The 10,937-nt window shown below is 48.8% G+C and overlaps 1 pseudogene; it reads left to right on the forward strand.

The window, feature by feature from the left end:
- Nucleotides 1–8,597: 8,597 nt before the first annotated feature.
- LOC126102339 (5S ribosomal RNA) lies at nucleotides 8,598–8,715 on the forward strand (annotated as a pseudogene).
- Nucleotides 8,716–10,937: the final 2,222 nt, after the last annotated feature.

The following is a 10,937-nucleotide window of genomic DNA, read 5'->3' on the forward strand; positions in this document are numbered from 1 at the left end:
AGTTTCTATTTCGCGACCTATCGCACCTTACTTTCCGAACAGCCCTCGTAATTTGAGACGGGAACGGCAACTATCGTTTAAAAAGTTTATCTAAATCAAACCAGTACCGGTTTCGCATTTCTTGCAAAATTAAGCTTGATTTCCTGCCGGAGTGTTATTTTCTCGTCATTACTGGTTTTGTGCGCAAAAGACAAACACATAATTTTTCGTTCTAAATTTGGTAGACTTACTACTTTAAATTTACTTCGTGAAACATTTATGAAATGGTATTACATTTAATGAAACATAAGATTTAGTGACAACGGCGACGCATTAGATGTGTGTGTTGTGTTATACAGTATATTTTAAAATTTCCACATTTTGGCATGTACACTGTGTGAGTGCTGTTAAATTCTAGGAAAACTACTAGAATACGCACCATCCTATGTTTTATGGCAGAACACGCGCTAAACATTTTGTAAACGTGGCACACCTTCACAAAAGTAAGAAAAAAGTAAGTCTCAAAGATGCTAAAGTGGTACAGATGTTAACTTACAGACTCTGCGTAGAATGCGTGGGCACAGTGCCATATATCTTTGCTACAGTTATTAAATTAATTTGAAGTTCGAATAGAAAAAGGCTGGCATAAAATAGAAAATAGAACGCTAATATGTTTTTCTAGTGAAGAAAAAGCTTTTCAAGGTGGCGGCCGGAAGTACACTTCGGGTTCTCCGAGCCTACATTGCCATGCAACTTATCTTTATAGTAATAAATACATGTAGTCTAAACTGGCTACGAACAACTGGAACGAGACGAAAAGAAGAAGCCGAACAAAAGTTGGACATAAACAGATATACCATCTTCCGCGGTGTCTCACTTTCTATTTATTTTTTTTCCGCTCCCCCCCCCCCTCTCTCTCTCTCTCTCTCTCTCTCTCTCTCTCTCTCTCTTTCTCTCTCTGTGTGTGTGTGTGTGTGTGTGTGTGTGTGTGTGTTCGTTTCTTAGGCGTGGGGCGCTCTTACCCTCAATAGAAGAGTGGAGGTCGTGTTGTGTTGAGGAGGGAGGGGCGAAGTATGAGGGACAGGTGTGATAAGGGTCTGGCGGAGCAGAGAGCGGGGTACGCAACTCCCTCCTACTTCCCACCAAACTTCCATGGCAATGAAAGAGGAGGGGCAGAGGATAGAGAGAGAGAGAGAGAGAGAGAGAGAGACTTTCCGCCTACTGAGAAATTCATTTTCGCGCCTCCTCGGCTGTCAAACTCGGGCGCGTCTTTCACGGTTTCGCCGCTGCCGCCTCCCGCAGTGCCTTTTCATAATAAGCTACAGTCGCTTCTTTCGGCGTGTATCTCCTTAGCGGCTGCCGGCCGGCGGAAAAAGGATTCCTCGGTGTCTGCGCGCCGCCGCTTATTGGACTCCGATACTGGCGCGCCGCGCCGTCCAATACCGGGGGAGAGGGGGAGGCGGTATCACAATGGCATTGCGCCTCGACTCTAGTCGACTGGCTGAATACTTGCCGCCGCCGCCTGCCAGAAATTCCGTTCCACAGAGCGTTCCGCCCCTGTGGGGTAGGCGTCCTTAGTGCCGCAGGTGGTTACTGCATCTCCCCTGCTGTGTAAGGGGTTAAGCGCCAAACACTGTAGTTGAACCGTATTATTAGCAGGCGACAGAGGTTCACCCTTACTGTCACTTTTTTTAGTTAGCACTAGCTTAGCCGTCCACCGGCTCGTATCGACAAATGACAGTGCGTCAGAGACGTAGCTACTTGCTGGAGTATTTCGCGGCGTGCCGACAGGGGGCACGCGAAGAGTTGGAGGAGAAAACGTCGAGCGCGCCTGTGCGGGATCTGTCCGCCTTGGTCCGCACGCGTGGTAGTGTTCGCATGGTTTCAGCACATGGGCAGTAGCGTATGCTTGGAGGGACTGCAATATACAGGGTGTTACAAAATGGCACGGCCAAACTTTCAGGAAACATTCCTCACACACAAAGAAAGAAAATATGTTATGTGGACATGTGTCCGGAAACGCTTACTTTCCATGCTGGAGCTCATTTTATTACTTCTCTTCAAATCACATTAATCATGCAATGGAAACACACAGCAACAGAACGTACCAGCGTGACATCAAACACTTTGTTACAGGAAATGTTCAAAATGTCCTCCGTTAGCTAGGATGCATGCATCCACCCTCCGTCGCACGGAATCCCTGATGCGCTGATGCAGCCCTGGAGAATGGCGTATTGTATCACAGCCGTTCACAATACGAGCACGAAGAGTCTCTACATTTGGTACCGGGGTTGCGTAGACAAGAGCTTTCAAATGCCCCCATAAATGAAAGTCAAGAGGGTTGAGGTCAAGAGAGCGTGGAGGCCATGGAATTGGTCCGACTCTACCAATCCATCGGTCACCGAATCTGTTGTTGAGAAGCGTACGAACACTTCGACTGAAATGTGCAGGAGCTCCATCGTGCATGAACCACATGTTGTGTCGTACTTGTAAAGGCACATGTTCCAGCAGTACAGGTAGAGTATTCCGTATGAAATCATGATAACGTGCTCCATTGAGAGTAGGTGGAAGAACATGGGGCCCAATCAAGACACCACCAACAATGCCTGCCCAAACGATCACAGAAAATCTGTTTTGATGACGTGATTGCACAATTGCGTGCGGATTCTCGTCAGTCCACACATGTTGATTGTGAAAATTTACAATTTGATCACGTTAGAATGAAGCCTCATCCGTAAAGAGAACATTTGCACTGAAATGAGGATTGACACATTGTTGGATGAACCATTCGCAGAAGTGTACCCGTGCAGGCCAATCAGCTGCTGATAGTGCCTGCACACGCTGTACATGGTACGGAAACAACTGGTTCTCCCGTAGCACTCTCCATACAGTGACGTGGTCAACGTTACCTTGTACACCAGCAACTTCTCTGACGCTGACATTAGGGTTATTGTCAACTGCACGAAGAACTGCCTCGTCCACTGCAGGTGTCCTCGTCGTTCTAGGTCTTCCCCAGTCGCGAGTCATAGGCTGGAATGTTCCGTGCTCCCTAAGATGCCGATCAATTGCTTCGAACGTCTTCCTGTCGGGACACCTTCGTTCTGGAAATCTGTCTCGATACAAACGTACCGCGCCACGGCTATTGCCCCGTGCTAATCCATACATCAAATAGACATCTGCCAACTCCGCATTTGTAAACATTGCACTGACTGCAAAACCACGTTCGCGATGAACACTAACCTGTTGATGCTACGTACTGATGTGCTTGATGATAGTACTGTAGAGCAATGAGTCGCATGTCAATACAAGCACCGAAGTCAACACTACCTTCCTTCAATTGGGCCAACTGGCGGTGAATCGAGGATGTACAGTACATACTGACGAAACTAAAATGAGCTCTAACATGGAAATTAAGCGTTTCCGGACACATGTCCACGTAACATCTTTTCTTTATTTGTGTGTGAGGAATGTTTCCTGAAAGTTTCGCCGTACCTTTTTGTAACACCCTGTAAATTGAGGGAGAAAGAAAGGAAAGGGAAGGAACTAATGATGTCAGCTGCCCTGAGATTTTATACGAATTCAGCGGCGACGAGGAAAAATGTTTGCCGGACCGTCACCCGAACCCAGGATCTGTTGCTTACAAGGGAACCTCCCCATCGCACCCCCCTCAGATTTAGTTATAAGTTGGCACAGTGGATAGGCCTTGAAAAACTGAACACAGATCAATCGAGAAAACAGGAAGAAGTTGTGTGGAACTATGAAAAAAATAAGCAAAATATACAAACTGAGTAGTCCATGGCAAGATAGGCAATATCAAGGATATTGTGAGCTCAGGAGCGCCGTGGTCCCGTGGTTAGCGTGAGCAGCTGCGGAATGAGAGTGCCGTGGTTCAAGTCTTTCCTCGAGTGAAAAGTTTAATTTTTTATTTTCAGACAAATATTATCTGTCCGTCCTTCCGTCCGATGCGAGGTAACTGCGCCGTAGTATGGGGACGCAGTACGGTCGCAAAACACAGACACTAAAGTTACTGCAGTGAACAGAGACGTCAATGAACGATCGGACAGATCATAACTTTGCGAAAATAAACTTTTCACTGGAGGGAAGACTTGAACCAAGGACCTCTCGTTCCGCAGCTGCTCACGCTAACCACGGGACCACGGCGCTCTTGAGCTCACATTATCCTTGATGTTGCCTATCTTGCGCATGGACTACTCAGTTTGTACATTTTGCTTATTTTTTTCATAGTTCCACACAACTTCCTCCTGTTTTCTCGATTGATCTGTGTTCAGTTTTTCAAGGCATATCCACTGTGCCAACTTATAACTAAATCTGAGGGGGTTGCGATGGGGAGGTTCCCTTGTTAGTGGGCAGTTGTGTTAATCACAGCGCCATCCGGACACTACGTTTATCGCAAATGCGCGGACTATCTTGGCACACTCTAGTGCCGACTCACATTCCCACCTAACGCCAACTATCTCCCAATACCCGTCCACGTCCTCCATGCTCGTGACCCTGTCACACAGAGGTCTGCTGTATAGGTGAATGTAAACAGCGGCTTCAGTTATTGTGATCGTTTCATAGCTTTGATTACTGATAATAACTTGATAACAGTGCCTAAGAGTTTAATTTGTACACCACAGGTACGTTCTTTCCACCAGTTGGTTTATACTCAGGTGTATTTGTGGTCTTTTGTTTTTTATTCACTGATCGCTATGTGAAATTTTCAACTTCCAGCACTGAAGATGATCACTATGTGTTTGAAAATCAGTTTTGCTATCAATAAATCATCAATAATACGGCCAACGCTGCCCTTCCTTCTGATGTCGTTTGTTGTACATAGAGTGGTGCAGTAGGGCCCAATTGTTTTTAGGGCCAATGGCTGCCGTGTACGTAGTAGAAAACCTATTGCAGTTTGTTGGTTTGTGCTCAACTGCGCGGTTATCAGCGCCCAGAAAAATTCCCAACCTTTGTTCAATCCAATATCGCCACCTTCATGAATGATGATGAAGACAGCACCAACACCCAGTCATCTCGAGGCAGGTGAAAATCCCTGACCCCGCCGGGAATTAAACCCGGAACCCCGTGCTCGGGAAGCGAGAACGCGACCGCGACACCACGAAGCTTATTGCCAAGCCGTAAAGGCCCAAGGATGTCTACCACCCACCATGTCACCCTCTGCCTTGCGGCATCATTTGGATGTGGTATACAGGGGCATGTGGTCAGCACACTGTTCTCTCAGCCGTTTTGCAAACTTGCCAGGCTGTGGAGCCGTAACTGTCCGGTCAAGTAGCTCCTGAATTGGGTTGAAATGGCTCTGATCACTATGGGACTTAACTTCTGGGGTCATCAGTCCCCTAGAACTTAGATCTACTTAAACCTAACTAACCTAAGGGCATCACACACATCCATGCCCGAGGCTGGATTCGAACCTGCGACCGTAGCGGTCGCGCGGTTCCAGACTGTAGCGCCTAGAACCGCTCGGCCACCCCGGTCGGCTCCTGAATTGGGATCACGGGGCTGAGTACACACCGTACCAGTCCTCTAACAAGGAAAAGTACCTGGCAGCTCCGGGAATCGAACCTGTGTCCTTCGCATGACAGCCACATACGCTGACCACTCAACTTCGGAGACGAACACATAATAACTTAATATTCCTTCATTTTTTCCCAATTGTATACCATACATAAGACGCCAAATCGGAGTTTGTAATGACATTGATTTTAGCAAAGACAAGTGATGTGAAACAAATTGTTTACATGAAGTGTCACCTACTACGACATTCTCCTGCTCTGGTTTCACTGAAGGATGAGAGACCGCTACCGCCACTACAGCCGGTGCTTCGTAAGTCGAGAAGACTAATCTGGGAGCGACGTCGACTCCCAGAAGAGGTAATTGCATCTTACAGCAGCCAAGTTATCATCCGAGAGCTGAAAAAGGAAGAGTACGTCTCGCACATGTTAAGACTCCTTCCACACTGGCACTCGCCATCTTGTTTCTCAGCGGCTGTACAAGTGGCTTAATTAACGTGACGAGTGTGCGTGTGAAACGATAGCGCCTCTCGGAACCAGATTTTCGCGCTCGCCGCGCGGAGGAGCTCTGATTTGGCGCCTCGGCGGCCCGCAGGAGAGGGAATTAGCATTCGGCAGGCAGACGTCGCGGCTCCGCGCGCTTATTGACTGCTCTCTCCATTACCACATCATTCGCGCCCTCCCGGAACTCCCGCGCCAGAAGAATAACTCCCGCCGCCGAGAAAGGAACTCGCGAAGGCACAGTGCGGCCCGTCGCCCGTGATCCAATTAAAAGCCAGCCACTCTGCTGGCACGCCGCCATTAAAGTAAGGTAACGCGCCGGGCGCCCCCACGAGGCAGCCGAGCTTCACCTCGCACTCAGCAGGGACACCTGGAGGTAACTGGATACACTTCAGACAAGGCGTCACGCAGGCTGTTCCGACCCATTCTTGTTTACGTTCATAAGCTGCGACGTAGTCGCGAATAAAAGCAGTGACTCGAATACGATGGAGTTATTTATTTTGAAACGTCCCCCTGGCAGGGTCGCCATATGAAACGTCCCCTTTGAAGAATTGTATACGAGACTGTGCTTAAACTGACACACAATATTTTTAGCGCAACGCAATCTGACTTTCAAAAATCCCTACAAAGGAATGGCCCTGACTAACATTAACCTTTACCTTTCACAAATCACTTACCTCACCAAAAATCTTCGTTGCTCGAACTACTGCAATGCAGCGAGCGCCACTACTGCCAGCTAAATAAAAGATTCAAACTACGGAAGTCACTAACTACTGATAGGGATAGTTAGCAAATGAAAGATTTTAATAGAGAACAAACAATGTATTTACCGTAATAGTCATATTATTTAGAGCAGTTCATAATATCCAGTATAACAAATTTCAAAACTCCGCCATCTCTCTCCCCACATCCGCCACTGCTGGCGGCTCACCTCCAACTGCGCAACGCTACGCACTGTTCACGTCCAGATGCCCAACACTACAATGGCAGACAACAATGCAAACTAGCCACAGACTGCACACAGCACAGCCAGTGATTTTCATACAGAGCGCTACGTGGCGGCAGCGTTACCAATATGAAAACATAAACAGCCTACTTACACTTTGATCCCAGTTAATGATAGCAAACAAACTGTCGACAGGCTACCGATTTCGGTTAATAATGACCATCTTCAGAACTGACACAAAAAATCAAACCAAAAACAAATGATAGACAATATACAGTGATGACATGTGGAGTAATCGGGTCTACTGCCGGATGTTTGTGTCGCTCTGGCACAATATTTCGGCCACGTAACTAGTTGCCTTCTTCAGGTGCCACCTGAGACTGCCGTGTTGGAGGATCTTGTCCAGTATTTATGCCCAGAGGGCGCTGGGTGTTCTCTTTGCGCCAGGAGGGCGCGGACCGCGAACAGAGCCCCCGACGCGAGACGGGCCTCAGACAGCTGCTACAACTGCAGATGGTGGAATAGGCGGGCGCGGACGTCCATCGGAGCACCAGGGAAGTGCCAACACCTCGGGAGCAGCGCCAAGCGGGCGCGGACCACGAACGGAACGCCACATGCGGGTCCGGCCCCAGACAACTGCCACGACCACAGATGGTGGACGAGCCGGGCGCGGACGTCCGTGAAAGCACCAGGGAGGGGTCACCGTCACTTGTCCATACGGGTCTGCCCTGACCCGTGTTGGGAGCAGGCTAAGCATACACTGCTGTTCCTGCATAATCCTGTATCTGTGGAGTGGCTTCCTCACGTTACGAATTGGCCTCACGTGTTTACTATGGTGGAGTTCTCCTCTCTCTGCCACGAGATATTAATCTCGTAACAGGTCAGGCCAACGCGTGGTTGGCCTGTGGTGAATAGGGTGGACCAAGTCCCTAATGAGCCTATTGTCGGACTGTACAGTCCGCTCATAGAAGAGCCGCGCCGATTGTTTAAATCGGTCGCGGAGGAAGGGGATTCCGGTTTGGCGGTGTAGCCGAGCAGTGGAATAGAGCCTCGGTAGGCGCAGAGAGAGCTTCAGCGCCCTGTTCTGCACCCTCTGCAGCTTGTTGATGTGTGTGTCGGCTGCGTTGCTCCACACCACGGCCGCATATTCCAGCACTGGGCGGACCAGCGCCAACCAGGGAGGGGTAAAAACCTCAGGAGCAGCACCCGGTGGGCGCGGACCGCGAACGGAACGCCCGACACAGGACAGGCCTCAGAGAGCTGCCACAGATGGCGCCCAAGTCGGGCGCGGACGTCCGAGGGAACACCGGGGAAGAGAGAACACCTTACAAGCAACGCCAGGCGGGCGCGGACGGCAAAGAGAACACCCAGCGCCCTCTGGGCATAAATACTGGACAAGATCCTCCAACACAGCAGTCTCAGGTAGCACCTGAAGAAGGCAACGAGTTACGTGGCCGAAATATTGTGCCAGAGCGACACAAACATCCGGCAGTAGACCCGATTACGCCACATGCCGAGATCTCGCCGGCAAAGCCTGAAGAGTTACAATATACAGTGTTATTGTAACTGATGGTCCCATTTTCAAAGATTCTTATGTATTGAAGTACAAATCCAAAATGAACAAACTTAATAACAATGAAAGTGGCAACGGCCTTGCTGCAGTGGATACACCGGTTCCCGTGAGATCACCGAAGTTAAGCGCTGTCGGGCGTGGTCGGCACTTGGATGGGTGACCAGCCAGGCCGCCATGCGCTGTTGCCATTTTTCGGGGTGCACTCAGCCTCGTGATGCCAATTGAGGAGCTACTCGACCAAATAGTGGCGGCTTCGGTCAAGAATACCATCATAACGACCAGGAGAGCGGTGTGCTGGCCCCACGCCCCTCCTATCCGCATCCTCCATGAGGATGACACGGCGGTCGGATGGTCCCGGTAGGCGACTCGTGGCCTGAAGACGGAGTGCTTAATACCAATGAAAAGAGGAAGTTTCAATGTTTTTGGTGGGCGGGTGGTGATGGTTTCGGAAGCGGCCGGTAGAGTTTGCGCGGCAATAGGGCCGTCATTCTGTTTCACGATCAGTTGTGAGTGAAATGGCGACTGGAGCACAAGGTTTTCTGCGTTCTTGAGTTCGAGAAAAGTGAGTCGCAAATCGCAGTGCAGTGGGCATTTCGTACCTAATTCGGTATTCAACCATCGAATCACAAAAGCATTAGCCATTGGTTTAAGCAAATTAAACAGAATGGGAACGTGTGCAAAGGGCCGGCCGGGGTGGCCGAGCGGTTCTGGCGCTACGGTCTGGAACCGCGCGACCGCTACGGTCGCAGGTTAGAATCCTGCCTCGGGCATGGATTTGTGTGATGTCCATAGGTTAGTTAGGTTTAAGTAGTTCTAAGTTCTAGGGGACAGATGACCACAGAAGTTAAGTCCCATAGTGCTCAGAGCCATTTGGACCATTTGTTTGCAAAGAAAAAAGCACTGGCCTACCGCGTGTGTCAGAGGATGATGTCCGATGGATTCAAGAAAGTTTTGTGCGCAGTCCCAGTAAGTCTACCAACAGAGCCAGTCGAAAACTTCGAATTCCCCAACCAAATGTACTGAAAGTTCTGAGACGACGTTTGTTGTACAAGCCCTACCGATTAAAACTTGTGCAGGCTCTTAACCCCGACGACAAAGAGAAGCGTCTCGCATTTTGTGGTTATGTGCTAGCAAAGATGGAGGATGACGGATTTCTACAGCGTGTAATTTTTAGCGATGAAGCGACGTTCCACCTTAGTGTAAAAGTCAACAGATACAATTTTCGTATATTGGGTTTGGAAAATAAAAATTCACCATTGCAACAGGAAAGAGGCTCACCGAAGATTAACGTGTTCTGTGCCGTATCCCACACAAAGGTTTATGGACCGTGTTTCATTGCGGAAAGAACTGTAAAGAGAATCACGTACCTGGAAATGTTGGAACAATGGCTGTTCCCTCAAGATTCCCAGGACTTCATTTCCGGACAGGATGGAACTTAGCCGCTTTGGCACCGTGATTTACGAGTCTTTTTGAATGACTCCGTTCCTTAGCACTGGATCGGCCGCAGGGGACTTGAGAACCTGACTCTGCACTTCTGACCACCGAGATCTTCTGATCTCTCGCCTTGCGACTCTTTCTTATGCGGTTATTCGAGGGAAGCAGTTTACGCCCCGCCTCTACCAACCACTCTGCACGGTCTGCGGAACCGGATCACTGCTGCCGTGCACTCAGTAACAAGAGATACGTTTTCACCTGTGTGGGACGAGTTTGGCTACCGCGCCGATGTTTGCCGTGCAGCCAACGGTGGCCACTTTGAACATTTATAATTTATCACATTTCTAATTATTAATCATTAAAAAGTAATTAATTACAAATTATTAAATTTATTTAATTGATATCAAATATTATGAAAAAAAGCTTTGGAACATCCTCTTTTCATTGACCTATAGCTTGTTTATTCTGGATTTGTACTTGAGTAAATACGAAGTTTTGAAAATGGGTCCATCATTTAGAATAACCTTGTACATAACTTGTACCTATAAGCCAGAAAATTATGACCACTGACCATCACAAGGCTGGATGCCTCCTGGTGGAGTTGCAGGCACGTGACACAGTAAGATAATCATGAAAGCCGAGCAGAAACGGACGGGAGATTACCCTAGGGAATACATGTTCTGCAAATGCAGAACTCCGCTGGGGTAAGCGAGTTTGCCAAAGGGCACATTACGCAGAGCCTGTGAATTAGTATCTCGAAAACAGCGGAGCAGGTCGAATGTTCACGTGCTACTGTCGTGAGCATCTACTGAAAGCAACAGGGCTGCGAAACTACCACTAGGCGCAAGTGGTTGGACGTCCGCCTCTCTTCGCAGTACGTGGGCTTTGGAGGCTTGTCTGCTCTGTAAAGTAGGACAGGTCTGTGGCACCTCTGGCGAAAGAGCCGATGGACACACAACATCGTTGAACAAGGAGC

Source organism: Schistocerca cancellata, chromosome 9, assembly GCF_023864275.1.
Source record: "Schistocerca cancellata isolate TAMUIC-IGC-003103 chromosome 9, iqSchCanc2.1, whole genome shotgun sequence".
In the NCBI taxonomy this organism is placed as follows: Eukaryota; Metazoa; Arthropoda; class Insecta; order Orthoptera; family Acrididae; genus Schistocerca; species Schistocerca cancellata.